The 22364-nt window shown below is 40.1% G+C and overlaps 1 long non-coding RNA gene across 1 annotated transcript; it reads left to right on the top strand.

Moving 5' to 3' along the window:
* Positions 1-389: 389 nt before the first annotated feature.
* On the top strand, positions 390-20000 carry LOC128412912 (uncharacterized). Its single transcript, XR_008330182.1, has 3 exons — positions 390-523; positions 18039-18146; positions 18248-20000. It is a non-coding gene; the product is annotated as an uncharacterized LOC128412912 (long non-coding RNA).
* Positions 20001-22364: the final 2364 nt, after the last annotated feature.

Below are 22364 nucleotides of genomic sequence, written 5' to 3' on the forward strand. Positions count from 1 at the left end.
AGGGTAAATTTGGGGTGCAGCAGTTTGTTTGTTTTAACAAAAAGACAGAAGAAAATGTTACTAACTTCGCCTTTTTCACGGAAGAAACCCAAAGGTTTGCTTTTATTTCGTCTGGAGATGGAACAGCTGCACAATTAATGGCAAATTTGCATACCAGCCAGATAAGACTGTAAGGTTTTAGTGTGGTCAGCATTTGTTGGATACGAAACCCCTTCATTCCCTCAGAACAGGCAAACCACGACACCCGTCCTCCACAAGGAACACGTACCATGAAACAGGTCAGACTGCTACTTCTAGACTACAAAAACGACCAACTCTCTTTCTACAGTAGGGAAGAGTGGAGCAGCCTGGGAAGAAGGGGCGGAGCTGGGGCTGCTGACTATACTGAGCATGTGCAGCATTCCAAACTAGCTGAGTCCTGATTTAAATGCAGGTTGGCTGCGGCTGTTCCTGATGTTCCTAGTACAGCAACACATCTCTGATTATCATCATCAAACAAACGTGGTAGAGTTGGGTGGTTCAGGTATTTGGTGAGTAAGCTGTTGGATTCATCCTTGGGGGACTGAGCTAGGAAAGGCATGCCTGGCTCCTGTGTCCATTCTGCTTGTCATATCTTAAGAGACGGGCTGTTGTTATTTTGCTAATGAGTTCAGTAATGGGATGGCACAGAAATATTGCTTATAACGAAACAATAAATAATGCTTCTCTGCATATAAATGAAGTGTAAAAGTAGACAGCGATCATAAAACCTTTCCTTCCACAACCAGACAAATTATAATCACTAGTACAGGTATGAGAAACCAGTGGCCAGCAGGGGTGGGAAGGGAGTTGGCACTGGAGGGCCTAGGGTTTTGACAAGCCTTGGCAGTTTGGCTGGCCGATTGGATGCGGCATAAGATCTTCTGAGAAAGGTTTCCAATCTAGGCTCTCCAAACAAGAACTGAAGGCTGCAAAATCCTGCCTTACATTCTCACAGCCAAAGGGGAATAGCTAAGGCCTGCCACTGCCAAGTTGGAACGGAATAGGAAGCATGTGTAAGTGACCCTTTCTAATTAGGATGAGACCATGGCTCTATTCAGGCATTTTCTCCATTTGCTTGTTGTGGGCATTGTGGAAAATTTAAATTGTGATTCCCAGCCCCCCCTTTTTTTCTGGTGATCAAACTGCTGCTCCTTCTAGGTTTTAGCTATCTAGGAATAGGGTTCATCTGAGGGCATTTTGCTGAGGGGCACCGTAAACCAGCCTGAAGGAGGAGTCAGTCTGTTTCAGCCACAAAATAGGTTGATTTCTTATCTCAAAGGAAGAGAGAATCATCTGTATTTTTTCAGCACACATCCTAGAATCTTGGTACGTAGCGTGCTTTTGCTGAACTAGAAGTGCAGTCCTCTTTTGTCTGGGAATGCCTGCTTACCCTCAATAGAGGAGCACAAAATAAGTAACACTATGGAATAAACATCTCATGCAGGCCGTGCTTCAAAGTGGCAGGTGTAACACCTTTATGCAATTATGAAGTATCCTCATATCTGTGCATTACATTCCTAGCAACAGCTGTCAGTGATGTGGAGACAATGCATGTACATGCAGTTAGAGTGGACCCTCCGGATACGAACTTAATTCGTTCCAGGGGTCCTTACATACCCCAAAAAGTCCACAACATGAGGTGCCACTTCAGCACACGCACATGGCGCAATAGACCGCTTCTGCGTATACACTTCCAGGTTTGCTGTGTTTGCAACCCAAAAGTTACATTACACGAAGGTAACATAACCCGGAGGTCCACTGTACTGATGAGTGGAACAGTCCACTGCAATGTGCTGTTTGGATACTGTTGGGTTTGCATCTAGTCCGTAGAAGGTAGGGTTGAGACAAACAGGAGAAATATACATTGTGATTTCCCACTAAGCACCTAAGTGCCGCCCCTTTCTCCTGGCCTCTCTTATGCAAGAGTATGCCATGAAAGTAGTTCTAGCCATGTAGTTTTAGATTCAGAACCAATCCTTGTGAATATCAAGTAACTGTAAATAAGGAACTTTTTTTCTTTACTAATGGAGCTTCTGTATGTTTTATTTTGCCTTTTAAGCAATGCCAGTGACATGTGAAAATGAGACAGGGTGGGGGGGTGAAAGTAATTCCAGGCAGCTCCAGTTTCCAAGCTTTTAACTCTGCTGCATATGTGTGTGTGTGCATAAAATAAGCCAACCAATTTAATTTTTTTTAACCTATCAAGAACTAATGTGATGATGTGATTTTCAGCACTAGTCAAGAGGAGCTAAAGTGTTTGAATTGGCCTGAGAATCAAGCTGTTAGTTACACATCTACAACTTGTATACTTGTGTCACAAGCATAATGCTGTTGGGAAAGTGAATAACTTCTAAAAATGGAAGTTAGTCAGAAGTGTTCATTTACTCAGATTCTCCTCAGCTGTAATGGATGGTAAATGTTTGCTTTACTCTGTGTAGGTCCCACATTATAAGAAATTGCAATGAATATTCATTTTGTTGCCTTACCACTTTACCATCAATGAAAATGAGGGATTAACTAAGGCAATACTTTATTTCCTTCTGTAATTGTGAATGCATAACATTCATTATATTATTAATCCATCTTGAAATGTTCATACAAAGCTATTTTGAGCCATTAGTTGCGTCACTGTAATTGATGGATTACTGCATTAACGTTTAATTTAGTTTTGTTTTCAAGGCATAACACTCAGTTTCATTCAAGTTAATTGTATAACCAAATAAGGAAATAAATTGTTCCAGGAGAAAGCATAATGCGATTTAAGGATTCTTCCCAATTCAAGCGATTTGTTTTTGGCCTCAGAAGAAGTTGCAGTTTAAGTTTTAGATTTGAAATCTAAAAATGCCACACACACACACACAGACACACACACACACACACCAGGCTGAAAGGGGGGTGGGAGTTTTTCAGCTGAAAATTGTGCTTGAAAGAAATTTGAACAATTTTTTATTCATAAAGGCTTGATAAATAAATTCTTAAGTTTCTCTTCCTCTACCAGAGTTTAATTTCCTCTCCAAAATCAAGACTAGGTAAGGTATTATTTTGACAACACATAAAACAACAAATAAAAACTAGACTCTGTTAAATTATAAAATACTAGTATAAATTAAAATTATTCAGTATGGCACACCAGATTCTCCATCCAACGGTATTTAAAATGTTAAGTCACCAACATTATGTTGTTATTTGTTGTTTCTCAACTTATGCTTTTATTTAAAATGTATTATATGAGCCATATTTGTATTCACTTGTCTGTGCTAGTAAGAACATTTATCTAATACAAAAAATATGCATATGCCCATTTGGCTTCTGTATGTTTTTGAAAACTGTGTCTCAAATCTGTGAAATGTTACAGTCTGTAGTTTCACCGGTGCGGTAATTTCCTTTTTTCCTCCTGAGCTTTTATAAGAGGCTTTTTTATACTTAGGCCACAGATCCATCTAACCCCGCACCTCTACTTTGACTGGTACTTCTCTCTGCGAGAATACTTCTCTCTTCCAGCTTACAACCTGATCTTGTTAAGGCAAAGAGGCAAAGAATGAACCTTGGCTGCGCAAAACACGAGGTTTATCATTCAGAAGTCTCTCCCTTTCCCCAAAGGTCCAATCTTTTCACCTTTTGGGCAGAGGTTCCAACTTGAGCTGTCCACCACGTTACTGCAAACAAGTAGTTTACTAGCTGTGAACTGCTCTTTATCTGCCGATACAGCAAGTCTTAGGATCAGGCTGCAAGGGGTACATTTTATTATATATTGTTTCAGAAAGAAAAATGAAGAGAGAAACCGCAAGCGTGAGAAATTACTCTGGTAGATGCAGCATAGCTCATTTGCCTCCAGCATCAGCTGGGGGTAGATGTCATATATTCATGTCATGGCATAATGGCACACTCTAGGCTATTCTCATATACATTCTCATTCCAAGCTCATTTGTCAGTTGTCTGTAAATCCAACATCTTCCTCATGCGGGCTAGTTTATATATCTTTTTCTCAGCTGGTTGTAAACAAATTCCATGTACTGTATGGCAGGTGACAAATAGATGGAATTGACCAGGTGAGGTTTTGGTGCAATCTACACATTGCAGATAGGCCAGGCTGCGGCTTATTTACTGGAATTATTTGGAAAGGAAGGCAGCTGTCATATCACAAGAAAATATATATATATATAAATAGTTGCCTTGCAGGACTGAACCCATTGTTGTTGCTTAGAAGGATTTGCTTTGTACTTGTAATTGATCGCTTTGTAATGGTTCAGCTTAAATGCATAAATCATTATGAAGCACTTAGGCAGTGCTACATTCCTATCCCATTTGGTGTCTGACTTGATCATATGGGGAGGGGGGAGGTTGGCATCATGCATCTACTTGCATGCATTGGGAATCCCAGTAGTGGCAAACCATGTAACTGTGCACAAGTCTGTGAGGGTACAGTCATATACTGTACTTAGGTACAGTCCTCTGCCATATTTGGGGAATTCCCCACATATGAAGAGATAAATTGGTTTGTTAGTGATAAGGAAATGGTGTGCTGTTGTTCTGAGTGACTTCCAAGATCCAGCCACAGATTGTTGAGTGTCAGCTGGAAAAAAAAGGAAAACAGATGGGTGACGAGAATTCACCTGGTTGAACCTCTAAATATCTGGTACCCTGGGGGGATGATTTGGGTGTCAGGGGAATGAGTAACTCTGTGTTCCAAGGGTGAGAACCCTCAGATCCTGAATGAAGCCCTCCAAACCTCTGTCTGACCTTCAGCATTCCCGAGACCACCCTCTCACAGGCACTGTTTCACACCATGAGTGTTTTTACCTGGCTGGAATGTGTCCTTGAACCCTGATAATGCCTCTGTCTTGTCCGTCCTCAGAAATTTACATTTATTACTCTGCTCACTTTTGCCTCTGGCCCCACCCACCAGTGGTATGTGGCTCCTGGAAGATTGCCCAAGAGGTGATGCAGCCCTTGGGCTGAAATAGTTCCCCCCAGCCTGCTGCACACTGTACTTAGCACTGACTGAAGAGGGAACAGAAAATGGGCACCTCCAGAAACTCATCCTGTACCCCTTGGTACGCTAATAAAATGCTTGGGTTCAGGGCTGACAGCCCCAAACCTGGGCTCACCAGCACTGTTTTGCACAGTAGGGGAATGCTTCAGAAAGGTAGAAGAAAAGAAATTATAAATATATATATTCCTTTTATACTCCTGAAATTACTTCCACCCCACTCAATGGTACTCAAAGGCTGCCTGGAGCTCTGAATAGGAGCATCCTGGACAGTGACTGAAGAAAATTTTGTGACAGTGACTGAAGAAAATTTTGTTGCAAATCATACCTTGTAAGATTATATTATCATGAAGTATATAATATTGTAGTTGTTTAGGTCAGATTGCCTCGGCTGTTTTGTTGCCATATCGTGAAAAGTCATGTGGGCTCTGTTCACAAATATACAGGCTCACTTCCCCTTCCATTGAAATCTCATCTTCAAATAATGCTTCTTTCTATAATCTAAATCTCCTGCTTAGAGCTCATCCACAAGCAGTCAAAGCAATTACCTTTTTAACTTTGTCCTCCTTGTATATATTAAAGCAGGATTTTCATAAGGGTTCTTATTTATATTAATATATTTTACTTTTTTCTATTTACTTTATGTATAATACATAAAGGTAAAGTGGTTTGAACTGATCTATTAAATCAGTCTTTATTTGCATATTATTCAAACAGTTCACTATTATGCTGTAGAAAGCAATAGATGGAAACATTCTGATGCCCTCATTCTTTCTTGAACTGCAAGTAATCTCTGATCTCAAAACCTTTGCAAATCAATGCAGGATTGTTTATTATACTGGAAAATGTTCTTGTCTTCTTAAAAAGACTGCGTGTGTGTGCATACATGTTGACAAATAGGAAAACATATCCATGGAATGACTGAGAACACATTATTTATTATAGGTTGCTGATGATCTAATAATTCACAAACCAGCAGCATCAAGAAGTATCCTGAAAGCTCATTAATAACTTTTTTTAAAATGATGCATTCGTAGGCTGTCAATTGTTCATGCTGTCTATGGAACAATGATTTTTTCCCCAGTTGTAATTATATTATGCACGTTTTAAAAATGTATGCCGTATTTGCATCTGAATATTTTCCCTGAATAAATGATTTGGATTTTTTTCTCCAGCCAGAATAAATGCAAACATAGGCCTTTTCCCTCTTATATAACTGTCTATATGAGAAATGCTACTTCGAATTCCTATAATATTCTTTATGAACAAACTAGATTTGACTGTGCAGACCAGTATGTCATGTTGGGTTGCTGCCATAATCCCAAGAGGTGGGGGTGGTGGGAACTTGAAAGCACAGAGGTAGGGGAGGGAGGGGAACTCCTGCTTTTCTCCCTCAAACCTTGTCTTTCCCATCCCACATATTTTCTTGTAACCGCTCCCCCCTCAAAGAAGAAGAAGAAAGCAGCCAGAGAAAGGTATATTCAAAAACAAAAAATGTGATAAGAAAGAGTACAGCTCTGCCTTTCCATCTACCCAATTTGGCTCTTGAAATCTACCCCAGCTTCCCAGGTTGGATTGTGGCTGTCGTTATCTACTGTACTTTTGTGTGAGACAAAACATTCTTTATTTTATGCATTTATATTTTTAGAAACATTAACTTCACCAGGGCTTGATGGGGGGGGGACCTGATAGAAGTGAAAATGAATATTTAAATAAATATAACAGGAAACTTTTTGCAACTTAGACTGCAGTCCTAAATTGGCCTCCTTTAAACACTTGCCTAGGGACGCGGGTGGCGCTGTGGGTTAAACCACAGAGCCTAGGACTTGCCGATCAGAAGGTCGGCGGTTCAAATCCCCGCGATGGGGTGAGCTCCTGTTGCTTGGTCCCAGCTCCTGCCAACCTAGTAGTTCGAAAGCACGTCAAAGTGCAAGTAGATAAATAGTAGAACTCCAGTGTCATAGACTGAGATCCTGCTCCGGCAGGAAGGTAAATGGCGTTTCCATGAGCTGCTCTGGTTCGCCAGAAGCGGCTTAGTCATGCTGGCCACGTGACGCCGGCTCCCTCAGCTAATAAAGCGAGATGAGCACCGCAACCCCAGAGTCGGTCACGACTGGACGTAATGGTCAGGGGTCCATTTACCTTTAAACACTTGCCTTGGAGTAAGTTCCATTGACTCCTGGGTAGACATGTATACAATACTGATTGTTCTTGTTTGTCAAAGTTGAGTTCAGAAATGCTATGCCCAGTAAGGCTTTGCTCTAAAGGAAGTGTTGTTGGGCTTTTGTTCCATGTAATTGCCTGTTGCACACATTCAACCTAACAAGGTGCATAGGCTGCAGTTCTATGGCCCATGAGAGGGTGTCTTGGAGGCTTTAGGACTGATTAGATCACCCTCTTCTACACTGGAAACAGAACTCCAGTGTCATAGACTGAGATCCTTCAATGCTCTGGCTCAACCAACATTTGCGCTATGGCCTGCAGGCCCCAGAATTTGGGGTAACATCAGGAGTGATTGGGGGCATGCTAGGGGAAGAAACTGGGATCTAAAACCAGGGTTCCTGACCTGCTTCCCAGCTGAGAAGAAAATTAGAAGAGCTCAGGAACATGCCTAAATCTCACATTCACTTTCACTCCCATTGTTTCCAATGGAAAAGAATGTGTTGTGGGGGAGTTGTTTTAAAAACTTAACAGCTGGAAACAGGTGAGCTTTGCAGGCCTTAGCATATGGTTGAATCTACTTCTCTAGATGAATTGGGCAATGTTGTTGCTTTTCTTGTTTTAATGTGGAAAAAAGTATTCAAATATGTAATCCCTTTCCCCCATGCACCTGCATTTAAAGTGGTAGAATCCAAGAAAGATTGTAGAAATACCACCACCACCACCCTCCTATAATAATGGCAACTCAATTCTCCACATTCTGCTCAATAACAGAAGTATCAGCAGGCAGAATTGCAAGTTTATAGCATTATACAAACCTTTAGGGCGGGGGGGGGGAGTTAGTCCAATGTGGACTGAACATGCTCAGTGTGCATGGAATACCAGCTGCTCAAGGGTGGGGAAGAAGGGAAGGCCGAGATAAAGGGGAATAGGATGGAATATTCTAGAACAGGCTTCCTCTACCTCGGCCCTCTAGATGTTTTGAGACTACAATTTCCATCATCCCTGACCACTGGTCCTGCTAGCTAGGGATCATGGGAGTTGTAGGCCAAAAACATATGGAGGGTCGAGGCTGAGGAAGCCTGTTCTAGAAGAAGGCACAACAGGTTGGCTGGGATCCTGGATCCTTTCAGCTCAGTACTGACTGCAATGACTGGCACTGGCCTTCCATATTTTAATAATAATAATAATAATAATACCTTTATTTTCAGACTGAAATTGCTTCTTAGCCATACCTGGAGATTCCAGTAATCAAACATTGGCCCTTTTGCAGGCTCTGCCACTGAACTATGTCCCTTTCCCAAAGCACTCCTCATTGGAACACTATGGAAGGTCCCAGTTGTGCAACCCTTATTCATACAGCCACAGTCATTTGCAATGTACATATATCCTCCTGTCAAACACCTCTATATGCTGCTCTATATGCTGTCCAGGTAAGGACAGCACCTGTGTGCATGCAAATATAGCTTCTGTTCCAAATGCAGGATGGATCATGTGGAGAGTCCCTTTGCATATACAATTGTTTATTAGGACTGTTTCTTAGCTCCTTTCTGTTCACCACCTCCCTCCAAGAAGGGAAAATAATAGGAAGCACAGAGGTAAGAAAGAGAGAAGTGTGCTAAGTTTTTTTTAAAAGAGGCCCTCATTACAGTTAGTAAGATATGGGTGATATTAGCACATGGGATAACAAGAAGCTTGCAGTGTGGTTGATGTATAAAATATGTGCCTCGATATCTTGCTTATTTTTAGATATTCTTTCTCTTTTTGAATTTCCATAATGAGCATGTTGTGCCTGTCAGCATCCTAGTTCCTCACTGAAACCTTCCGTCTCTTTTATCACCAGAGTCTCAAATGTCTTGTCAAACCTCGTAATTATTTCCTAGAGTCAAATCTGCCATTAATCCTCTCAGGAAAGCTCATGCAAAGTACCGTCACTCAAGGGGCATGAAGGGAGGAAGGACATGATGTGTCTGTGTCATCTCTTCAGTCTTCATGGTTCGTTGTCTAGGAGGAACTGAAACTTAAGTAACATGCCCCAAATAGAGGCACAATAGATAATATTACCTTTTGATATTCCATTACAATGCAAACTAAAGAAAAATAATAATGGTGGCAACATTCTCTCTCCTTTTTCTTTTTAACTTGGGTCTAATAAAAAAAAAGAGAGAGAGAAAGCATATTCCATCCACTGAAACAACAAAGACTTATGAAACAAGAAAAGTAGTGGGGAACTAATTATCGTTCCTTCGTATTTGGCCATGAAAAACATACCGTTTTGGTGGCACATTATTTTCATGCATAAAAATATGCGTTCTTAATTATGTGCATTATTAGTTCCCAATCACTACCATGAAGGCACATCTCTGTGTTCTCTTACTATCAGTGTTGCTCTTCCTACACTGGAGGAAAATAGTGTGCTATTTTGAAATACTAACTTTTTTATCATAGTCTCATTAAGCAGAATATTATTGCAGTTTGGGGGGAGAGGTGGTAATACTGCTGTGCAACATGTAGTGCATGCTCAAATGGAAGCCCATAAATTGAGTTCAGCAACAGAAAACAGTTATTCGGAAAAACTGAGGTCTAACTCATGTGGCTCCTGGGCACACAGAGCTTTTGATGGACAGTAAAGGAGGTGCTTTTTCTGCTTCATGTGTGTTGAGATTCCCAGAGAGTGTGTTTAGCTGTGTGCACAAAGTCAGAATATATAATTTTCTTTCTGGACATGCAGTGAGGTAGCCTTCCAATGAAAGCTGAGTGTTGCACCCAGAATTGTACCTGAATGCCCCAGTATAATATCTTTATCAATTGAAGGTACCTGAAGTCAGAACAGGTTCTGTTCTGTTATTTGCAGTTGAACATTGCAATACAAATATCACAGATCTGAGTGGCAAGGTTTTGAAAAGTCTCTGCCAGTGTTAGATCAGAAATATCATTTGAAAGGTGTCAGTTCTTTTAAATAATTGTTAACTGTAACTTTCCTTTTCTGCATATACCACACACTTAGGACCAATAAATTGACACAAAAACAGTAATGGATTCTTTTAAGTGTGCTCAGAATACTGATGAAAAACCAAATTAGTACTCCAGATCCCACTGAAGTCAGTTACAAAATTACCACTGACTTTTATGGTTCTGGATTGCAAGCTGAATTATCTTAGCAGGGCCAGTTACTATCTCACAGTCAAGGCACAGCTGGTTTTAATGTGTACATTTCTTGCAGCAGGGATGTCTGCAGGATTAACTTCAGACTTGAAAGTGAAAAGATAATGTAAATGTGAGAGAATAAAACCAGGTCATAGAAATTGTAGCAGCATATGGTGCAAAAGCTGAAAATGTGCATGATGCAAAAATAGCTCCAAATCATAGATATTTAATGGGCTTGAACTGGCTGTCTGTCACCTATGAGCCTCTTCTAGCCAATGTCTGAGCTGCTGTGATTTCATGACATGTTCAATGTTATGACTATAGAGGTGGAAGGATCAGTCACAAAATTCTGACAGGCGAATGTGATGGAAATAAAAGACCGAATTGGCTGGGGGCAACATTGCATATTGCCGTGGAGGGGGGAGGATGACTTAAGTAGAAAGGTTTTCTAAAGAGACAGCAGCTAGGCAAGAAGAGGTGGTGGAAGGGAATGTAAGATTAACCTTTGAAGATGCCACATCGTGCATGTATTAACACTCAGTTGTCTAATTCTAAACAAAAGTGAATTTGCTATGAGTGCACCCTAAAATACAAGTCTGCACACTTTTAAAACACATGAGGAAAGTGGTATTGCAGGTAAGATACACAATGAGTGAAGTTGCTGAAATCACAATGCAAAATCTAAAAAGTGTACAACTGGGGAAACATGTTAAAAAACAGGATATTTAAAATTCCTGGCAATACTTTAATTACTCAGATGTTAACTTGGCTACAGCAGAATGCAAAATGAAGAGCAAAGACATATTTCTGCAAAGTACTTCAGGATTGTTTTGTTCCATGGCTTATTTGAAGCATTTGTCTGGTTTGAGGCTATTTTGGATGAAGTCCTAGAAAATGCATGAAGTTTGATAAATATGGCTGGTTCAGAGGAACGCCCATGATGATAAAATATAATTAGGCTTAGAATATTGTTCATGGCGATGGGAAGCAAACTGAACAGTCTGGGTCATCAATAAAAGTTAGTTTGAGGAAATATCAGATGACTTAATAAGTTTAATTGGAGTTTTATTATCTGGGAGGGGGGACCTAGTGCTAGGAAGTAAGATCATTTTAGGAACAATTGCATATGCAATTAAAATTCATCTTGATGAAATCTAGAGGGGGCAAAGCAACAGATGCAAATGTAGTTAAGTGGCAATGTTAAAATAATTCTAAACAGAAGGCCTCTTAAAATACATAAATAGAAATGCATTTAGTTGGGAAGTGGGAAATCTAAATAAGAAAGAAAGATGCAGCACAAGTTAAAAACATAATTAGAAAAATAAATTGTAAAGAGTATTTTAAATTGAAAAAGAATCTTGTTTTATTGACAGTGTCTGCAAAAAAAATAAATGAAAGCATAGTCTGCTTAGGAAAACGGAACACTAGAAAATGTGTGCAATTAATTGTGGTGTAGGGAGAAGATGGCAAGCTGAAATTTCCAATCAGTATTCTTGTAGTATTTAATGCTGATGTTTTGTAAATGTCTTTTACTACTTAACATCTGTGTGAATCCATTTTACAGATGAAAGCATGTTGTGAGGTGTCTAAATCACACAGTAACCCACAGCTAATGCTTACTTACAACACAGTGGTACCTCGGTTTAAGAACAGTCCTGTTTATGAACGATTCGGTTTAAGAACTCTGCAAAACCAGAAATAGTGTCTGGGTTTGTGAACTTTACCTCAGTCTAAGAACGGGACGCGGGTGGTGCTGTGGGTAAAACCTCAGTGCCTAGGACTTGCCGATCGCATGGTCGGCGGTTCGAATCCCTGCTGCCGGGTGAGCTCCCGTCGTTCGGTCCCAGCTCCTGTCCACCTAGCAGTTCGAAAGCACCCTTAAGTGCAAGTAGATAAATAGGTACCGCTTTATAGTGGGAAGGTAAACGGCGATTCCGTGTGCTGCGCTGGTGCTGGCTCGCCAGCTGCAGCTTCGTCACGCTGGCCACGTGACCCGGAAGTGTCTTCGGACGGCGCCGGCTCCCGGCCTCTTGAGCGAGATGAGCACGCAACCCTAGAATCGGACACGACTGGCCCGTACGGGCAGGGGTACCCTTACCTTTAAGAACGGAATCCGAACGGTGGAAGGGCACCGGTGGCAGGAGGCCTCATTAGGGAAAGCACGCCTCGGTTTAAGAACGGTTTCGGTTTAAGAACAGACTTCCGGAATGGATTAAGTTCATAAACCAAGGTACCACAGTACAGTAGAATCACAACTTGCATTCATTAAACTTGTGCACATTCAACTTTGCACGCTTGGCAATTTAAAAAAATAGAAAGGGGGGAAGGGGAAACTTTGGCTTCAATGGTGGGTGGGATTGCCAATGTGTTTTGTCTGTATGCAATTTTGGCTTTATGCGCTATCCCCAGAACATAACTCCTACATACGTTGTGGGTCTAATGTATGTTTTTAACCTATGCTGAAGGATCACCAGATCATGTTTGTTTTACTTTCTGTCTGTGAGATAGGAGGGGGCGGAAGCTACTCTTCCAGACTTCCGTCCCTAGTACTGTGTGCTTTTTCTTTGATCTGTCTAGAGACAGGATGGCAGTATGAGAGCTGTTTCTCTCGTACATGTTTGTTATGTTCTTTTATTTGTTTAATCAGTAGAAATAAATTAGGTGTGCTACAAAACCTCCACAGCTCTGCTTCCATTACTCTGCTGCATTTGAGGTGCTCACATGAACAAATGTGAGTCCACAGCACCAGGACCTATTCCTCGGGAATGCTGTGCTGCTGTTCCTGTGATCGGAAGGTGCTCCCGTCACCCAGCCCATGCAGGCACTGAAGACGTGGGCTGAACATGGGTGTACGGAAAGAGGGTGCCTTGTATGTTTCCCATTTGGGGAGTAAATCAGTTGGGCATACAGTTTTTAGTGGGTAAATGGGCTTAAGCATCTCTCTCTCCAAGTGAAATTCTGGAAGCTCCATTTCATAAGACAAAAACTTTACAAAAAAGTTTGGAAGGGCAGGTGATGTATCTATATAAAACAATATACAATGCCATATCAGGAACTTTGAGCTTTATTTCAACTTTATTTGCATTGAAAGGCATCAGTCTGCTGATGAAAATTGAGAGGTTGAACGACAGGACCCTAAAAATTTTAATGCTATAATCCTTTTCTTTTAAGTCTGTTGCTCATAACAAAAGGAAACCAAATGTTTCAGCAACCCTGTGACAGAAAATGTAGCATTGTTTGTGTTGAATTTAAGAGATAGGTAGCAGGGAGCCCTAATTACTGTTAGATACTGTAATCTGCCACCTCCTTCAGCAGCTGTGTTGTCGTTCTAACCAGCACTCCATGCTAGCAGTAATGTTGGTGAATGCATCACTCATCCATAATTTAATTGAGGGGACTGACCTGGCATATATTATCAAGACCTTTGTAGATCACCTGATCTCAATTAGCTATGTCCCCAGTGTACTTGGTTCAGCACCAGCAGAGACAGGAGAATCAGGTTATTTGGGCTGCCATAATGCATTGGAATTCCACTGCTTCTGTCAGGCAACCAGACTTCCTGGGGACCAAGAGTGAAGCTTGTACCTGGTGTCGGGCCAGAGAGTCAGAGTGAGTGTTCTTTTAGTGTTCCATCCACTTCACTGCTCAGCAGTCTGCTTCTGCCAGGTCAGGGAAGAAATTTCAGAAGTCCTGTTGGAAAAAAACCCAGATGTGGTATTGGGAGATTTCATCATAAGTACCAAGGACACCTTGGTAGGTCCAACCTGCCTGAGCACCTTCTCATGAGCAATGTAAATAGTCACCCAAATTTCTACAATTGGATATGAGAAGACTTTTACTACCAAAACCTCTGCTTGCATTAGTGGTGGTGTATTGTCCGCAGTAACGGCAGCACCCCACAGAGCATTAGGACACCCAAGGAAGCATTTATGTTGCTCCCTCAGATACACTCTGCCCAAGTTTTTGAATTTCTGGTAATTTCTGAATTACCTGTTTAATTCAAAATGACAGTGACCATCCTACAAACCTATTAGGGAATAATATGATTGATTCTTGAAACAGCATTATTCAAAACATGAAAATATTCAAGCAGGACGGCATTAAAAATATATATCCTGCATTACTAGAATTGCTAAAAGCATTTTTCAGTGTGAAAGTAATGTCTCTTTAGCACCAGTCTGTATATAAAAAGATAAAGAGCAGGTTTTTGAGATGTTAGTAAATGTCTTGGTTTGCAAACTGTTCTTCCTCCTATCAGTTTTGGCCGCATCTCTCAAATATGGTCCATTCAAGACCCCCCCCCAAAAGCATTTCATGTTACCTGGTCATTTATCCTTTCCTTTTAACATACCTTTCTTCTGTCCTCTTTTGTGCCAAATGTGAGGGAAGCAATAGCCAAAGGACTCCATCTATGAAGTCAAGCACAACTTCCCATTTAACCTTGGAAGGAGGCCACATGATTGACATTTCCATTCCTAGAGTAGGTCCAAGCCATTACAAGAGCCAACTAAATTTCATTTTGCCTTATCTGCAGGTTATCATTCTTTTAAGAATCATCACATTCTGACAGGATCTTGATTTAAGGTTTTCAACTCAGCTTGGCTCAAGCTGAATTCACAAGGTCAAAAAGATTCCAGGTTTGTTCATAATACAGAACCAGAAGATGGAATGCCAATCCTTTCAAGGCCCTGGAAGTGGCTAGATGTGTCTCATATTCCCATTCTCAATTAGGGCAATTTTTAAGGCTGTCAGCTCACTCCCCCCCCCCATGTGGGTCTTTTTTCTCTTCCTTCCACATATGAAACTTGTGACTAATTTTATCACATTTTGTTTCCCACATCATTTGAAAGTTTAAGATATTTCTGTATTTTCAGTATCGTACTATTATGAAGAAAAACAACTTGATTTATTTAAAAGAAAGAGTTCTAAGTTGTTAACAATATTTTCTCTTTTCTCAATAAATGAAAGAAAGAAAGAAAATAGCAAAGAAACTAGTGAAAAAAGCATTTTGCTTGTATTTCACGCATGTGAACTTGAATATTGCAAGGGGAACAATGCATAGATTTAATGTTAAATGTGGAGATAGCCCAACTGATATGAAAACATATACAAAGAAAAAGGGAGTGAAATTCTGTTTATTTTGAAAATTGTAAGAACAAACAATCCTGAGGCTGATGATCCCATAAACTTGTATTTAACCCTTAAATGGTTAGGCAGATCAAACCAATTAATACATGTTATCCTCTTCAGAGCAAACAGTTGATTGGGCTGTGTTAACTGAAGTGCTTTAAAAGCAAGAAATTAATTGTATGTGTTTGTAGCAAGCATTTGGGAAGATGTGAATGTATAATTTCTGCCTGGACATTTATTACACATTTTAGTGGTGAGGGAGCACTTTGTGTTTTAAGGATGCATCACAGAGAACTTATTGGTGAATACAGTGCATTTTATGCATGCATCAGGCAGAAATTCTTAACTATGTACTTAGTATTGGGGGGGGGACGCACCAGTAGAATACTTTATATTTTCCCAATTCCACACCTCTCAAACTAAATTATGCTTTCTGTGAGATGAGGGAGAATTCCAAACAGCAGAAGACACATTGACATTTTCAGATAAAATCCCCTTTGATATTCTCATAAGAGTTTTGAGAATTATTTTTCACTTAATAGGTATAAGATATTAGCTTCAGTTGCATGGACTCCATGTGCCTATTCCAGTGAAAAGACAAATCCTTTCCAAATCTGTTCCAGTACAGTGGTACCTCTGGTTACGTACTTAATTCGTTCCGGAGGTCCGTTCTTAACCTGAAACTGTTCTTAACCTGAAGCATCACTTTAGCTAATGGGGCCGCCTCCTCCTCCTGCTGCTGCTGCCATGCCACCGCTGCACAATTTCTGTTCTCATCCTGAAGCAAAGTTCTTAACCCAAGGTACTATTTCTGGGTAAGCAGAGTCTGTAACCTGAAGCGTATGTAACCTGAAGCATATGTAACCTGAGGCACCATTCTGCCAAGGTAGAGGTTAGGCTTGAACACAATATTCCATACCACATTCATATTGCTGTCATTAACACCTGCAATTTCCCAGCATTCTGGAACTTGAGTGAACATGAAAAACTCCATAACACAACATGCTGAACCATGTTTTCTTAATTTAATAGAACATTTTCTGTTCTATTAATAAACAAGCCATAGAATGCAGCACAAAGGACCACCAGCAGCAGCATTTTAAACCTTTGTATGAACAAGATATGCTTTTTTTCATTGAATTGCTGATGGACCAGGGCTGGAATTGGATACCAATATTAATTTCAGTGCCCACATTAGTCTGCAAGAGTGGTCAGTTCATCCTATTCAGTCTTCAGGATTCATTAATTAAAACGATATGGTCTATTGATCGATCCTTTGAACAAATCTTCAGCAAGACTGGATTGAAATGAAGATTTATTACAATGTCTGCAAATGATCCAGTATCTTTCACTGTTACACCTGCACTCTACTGAATATTTTTTCCAAATATGTTCAGGCCATCATCCATCATTTTATCCTTAGAATTGGAACCAGCTCATACATACATGTGCTTCACTTGACCTATCATGATCTTCTTGTTCACTCAATGAATGTGTGAAATGTCTTCTTTTCAGGAGTATTATTTCCAAGTTAGCACCAAGTGATCTGTGTAATTTGTGAGCTCTCATTAGCACATAACAAAGCTATTGCTTAATTTTACAGAAAGCCAGTTTGGCGCAGTGGTTGGAATGTAGGAATATGACCAGGGAAGCCTGCTCTCAAATCCCTAGGCAGGAAGAACTAGATGTGGGCACCTGACTTGCCAGTAGTACATGCAAAACGGATGTAGGGGACTTAGATCCCAAACTTTATGTGAGTCAACAGTGTGAGGCATCAGTAAAAAAAAAAGTTAATGCTATTTTAGGCTGCATCAACAGAAGTATAGTGTTCTGATCAAGGGAAGTAATATTACTAATTTATTCTGCCTTGTTCAGATCCCACCTGGAGTACTGTGTCCAGTTCTGGGCACCACAATTTTAGAAGAACGTGTGCAGAGGAGGGTGACCAAGCTTTATGAGGAACATTTGAGGGATTTGGAAAAGTGCTGTCACATGAAAGATGAGCAAGCTTGTTTTGGCCTACATTGGGGGCTAGGACATGAACTGATAGCTTCAAGTTAGAGGAAAGGAGGTTCCCACTAAACTTCAGGTCAAACTTTGGCACTGGTTTGGACTGAATTGGACCGTGTTGGGTTTTGGGGTGTTAATTTGAGATTCTTTGGATTTCAGCATTCAATCTCTTCACTCTAGATAAGTCCCCCCCGTAGAATTTTTTTTGGGGGGGAATGTAGTCAATTTGTGGAAATAGTCTGAATTTGAATTATGAAGGAAAAGGTAGGGCAATCTTAATCCCTGACTCTCCCAAATTTAGTCAAATTACATCACTTTGAGTTTTCAAAGAACAGTAGGTAAGGTGGCTATCACAAAAAGCTGACCCCCTTCTTGTTACTGTAACCCAAGCAGTGGAAATGATAAAAGAATACATGGCATTATTTGCTAGAAAGCCATTATTTCCCTTTTCACTTCATAAATTCCTGGGATGCTTTGTAACCTTCTGTTTTTCCTCCAGTTCTTTTGCTGATTTTGTTGAAAGCTGAACGAATCCACCAGGTACAAATAACCTGGCTGTAGTTTTATTCTTTTCTTTCAGAGCCACAATTGCTTCATGAAAATAGAAAAACTGTAACACAGCATTGCAGGACTCTATATCATTTTGACTCTGATGGCCTGTTTTCAGGTATTTCGACAAAGAACTTTGGTGAGCTATTCGATGCTCAATAATAAGTAACAAATAGTGTGATTCAGTGAATTTGTTTTCCTTAGAAACGGCTGACTGCAGTCTTTTATTTGAAATGTTAGGTAAAGGCAGCGCTGCAGACAAACATTCCATGATCCTTGATATACTGAACTGATGACCTGGAGAAACTGCCTACCACAATGAAGGATATTATGGCTGAATTTTCCAAAAGCATGTTGTACAAAGTATTCACATGACCAGGCTAAACCACAATGCAACTTTTGCTCACAGTAGATATAAGATTAAATGCTTTAACATATGCACAAGCTGGAACTCAAACTATGCTTGCCAGCTCTTTTTGCAGGGAGATGATTGTCATCTTATGGAAAGGCTATCCAGTATAAACTCTTTCATTAAATTTTGGAGGTGTTTGGAAAAGCTGAAATAGTGAATCTTAGTATTTTAAAGTGCTAGTGATATTGAAATTGTGTATAAATTAAAAGCCTAACAGCAGCCCCTTCCTCTGTCCAAAAACTGTGATACTTTGCTCTGAGTTTGTAGACTGAAAGCAACAGGTAGTTGCAGCAAACTTCCATGTATAAAAGAGGAGATAAGCAGTGTTCCCAACAGCAGCAGTTCCCTTGGCCAGTAGCTGGTATCAGGCGGAAGATCCTGGCATTGAACAGCAGCAGTCACAGACCCGAGGGCTGACTGATATGACAACCACAATTTCCCAGGTTGGAAGAGGGGTTGGCCCACGGCACAGCCACTAACTGCCCATGCCATGTGCCCCTTACCTGGCCTGCCCCACCTCCCACGCCATACCTCCCCCTACCCAGAACCACCGTAACTGGGCCTCTCCCTGCTCTCCCCAGCTCCTCTCCTCCCAGCCATATGCCACAAATGCCTTTACAACTCAGTTAAAAACAACTAATACACTAAAAAATAAATAAAAGGATATAAAAAACAATTTAGGAGAAGAGGCCCTCTCTGTTGGGCAGCAGAAGAAGTTCTTATGAAGCAGCCCACCCTGGGCCAGGTGGAGAGAGGCAGCAGCAGGGCCCTCAGGATCTCAGCAGGGTGATTTGGTTAGTTTGTTCAATAAGCCATGGTTTTAGAATAGTACAGACTGGGTCATAGTGTGTGTTAACAACAGCACTCTATAGCTTGTTGCTGTGTTTAAATTAGAAATGCTTTATTACACATTACTGGTAGGGGAACAATAGTACTGGACAATTGCTACTAGTTTCAAAACAAACATACTTTATTTCATAAAAATTAACATTTTATTACTGTCTCTTTGAAGAAGAATAAAAAGTCACCACTCCATTCACATTGCATATCAAGTAAGTGTCATTATGAAAACATCATTAATATGGAAATTGCAACACTTTGATTAGCACTTGCAGCCCCCTTTTGTAACAGAAAAAAGAGGAAGGAACTAACCAGATTGCAGCAATTTACATAATAAAAACCCAGTAGTGGCAGTGCCACCAGTAACTGAAACTAAAGCAGGCTATCATGTCTTTTTAAACAGTTTAATGCAGTTTTTAAAATGTGCAGTACAAAGGAAAAGAAAATATTTTTCTTTAAACTGACAAACTAATTGAAAAGGAAATAAATCATAGATGGATGGTGTCTTTTAGGATCATAGTCTCCTGTAAACTATGAGCCTAACAATGCGATGTAAGCATATTGTCAATGCTGCTTGACATTTCCAAAATAATGTACAGCCTTACCTTGGAGTAAATCCCGTTAACTCAATGATGTTTAGTTCTGAGTAAATGTGAATGACATTGTGCTGTAACAAAATTCCAAGTAAAACAGCAATCGGTCATATATTTCCTATTACAATCAACGCAACCCATGTTAAAATTTCAGTAGGAATTGGATTATACATTCTGTACTCAGTTTCAAACTACACATGCCAAGGAAATACTTAACTCAGGGTTTAAAATATAGAACTCTTGAGAATGGACCATGTTCCTGAGGAATGTTGGTTGAAGATTGAAATTCACCTACTATTGACATTGCCTTGATCTTGCTTGCTATCTACCTTACTTAGGAATGTAATACCTCCATTGTAAAATGTTTCTAGCTTGATTTCTTTCCATATTGGGGTCTAGTTATGCCAAATTCATTCCTTTATACGTGACTAAAGGTAAAGGACCCCAGACGGTTAAGTCCAGTCAAAGGTGACTATGGGGTGCAGTGTTTATCTTGCTTTTCAGGCTGAGGGAGCTGGTGTTTGTTCGCAGACAGCTTTCCAGGTCATGTGGCCAGCATGACTAAACTGCTACTGGCACAAGGAGGGCCATGATGAGTGCCAAAGCACACATAAATGCTGTTTACCTTCCCACTGTAGCGGCACCTATTTACGTACTTGCACTGGTGTGCTTTTGAACTGCTAGGTTGGCAGGAGCTGGGACAGAGCTCATGTGGATTCAAACTGTCAACCTTCTGATCAGCAAGCCTAAGAGGCCCAGTGGTTTAGACCACAGCACCACGTGCGTCCTTTTATATGTGACTAGAAATGTCATGAGTAACAGACAGCACATTATAAATAAGTGTGGAAAACAGGAAGCACAAAGTAATTTATACTTCCTGTGTCCCTTCAGATCATATTCAGAACTGGTTCATATGTCAATAGCAGGGGTTGTAAGAACTGCTATGACTTGTCTGTTTATACATTGCTCTGAGCAGTGCTTCAAGAGAGCCTGTTATCTGGCAATGTAGTTATTTCCGATGCCAATACTGCTCTGCTCTGCCCACGATACCAGACCCACCCACATCATTAGTTTCCTTCTAATGCTGCCAGGAGTGTCACTGGCATTACTAAGTTACCATTCATGGCTTTTCTGGTAGCATATGCATCAACCTTCAGTAATGTTCAAAACTGTTTCCCATTCTTTGCTTGTTGAGCACCGTGATAATAGGGATACTCTCCCAACAAATGCTTAAAAGATATATTTTTGAGCTTATGCTATAGAAGACTAGGAATCTGAAAGACAGTGAGAAAATATTGTGTAGCCTCTGTGTTTCATGGGCTAGCTGAAGTAGAACAGTGATAACAATACAATAAAAATTCTGCAAAGAAATTAATAAAATGTTCACAAAAAGGAAGTTAAAATACTACCGTTATTACTTGAAAGAATATTGCTAGGCTCAGATAGGGATCATAACTCAGTTAGTATAAGACACAACAGGGATCTACTAAAATTGACTTACTTGGTGGCAAATTGTGTTTTCTACAGTACTATAGCCATTTTCTGCAGCTGGTTTCTATAAAAGTGGATTCATTAAAATTTAACTAAAGCTAATATTAGTATAAGAGTTAAGAAAAGCAAGACAGATTTTAAAACATTAAAATTATAGTCTTGTTCATAGGAAATAGATCCAAGATTCAATAAAATAGAGTACAGGGGACACCAAAGAAGAATTTAAAGTCATATTGGATTTGGAGGGGTGAAACATTTTAAATGGAGGGATGTGACTAAACAGTGAAATTTTGGTTCAAAGGGGATCTTTTGAAACAGAGTGTAAAATCTCAGTTGAGACTATGATTTTGCCTAATGGAACAGAGCTCAAATTAGCTAATTTGCTTCAAATTACCATGGTGTTTCAGAGACGTAATGATTCTGAAACTTGGGCAATGATGGATGCTTTATAATTTTATTTTTACCGCATTGCAATGAGAAGATTAAAGTTGCTGGAACAGACTAATATGTCTTTTTTATTTGTTTGCTAACCTGTAACCCATCTTTCCACCAAATGGTGCTTAATACAGCCACAAATTAAAAAGCACATCATCAAAACTGATAAAAATACCCAGTTGAGCAAATTCCATCATATATGCAGCATATGGGGCCAACAACCTGTCTGAATAAAACAGTATTTGCCTGCCAGTAGGAGCTCATCATATATATATATATATATATATATATATATATATATATATATATATATATTATTTAGGATTTTCTTGTTTTACAGAAGTGTAATGCCTCGTATTTTTTTCCCCCATGTAACATTTTTACAAATCCGTTTCATTTGTTGAGGCATTAGGGGGAGAAGGAAAAAAAAAGGGAAAAAGAAAGGGGGGTGGAGAGAGGGAAGATGGATGGGGTGGGGTCGGGTGGCGGTGTTTCTATTATGCTTAGTGTATGTAGCGTTTGGTGTCAGCGTTGTTTGTGTTGTTCACTTGTGTTCCTTTGGTGGTGAGAGAGTTTGGGGTTGGCA

Source organism: Podarcis raffonei, chromosome 4, assembly GCF_027172205.1.
Source record: "Podarcis raffonei isolate rPodRaf1 chromosome 4, rPodRaf1.pri, whole genome shotgun sequence".
NCBI classification, from domain to species: domain Eukaryota; kingdom Metazoa; phylum Chordata; class Lepidosauria; order Squamata; family Lacertidae; genus Podarcis; species Podarcis raffonei.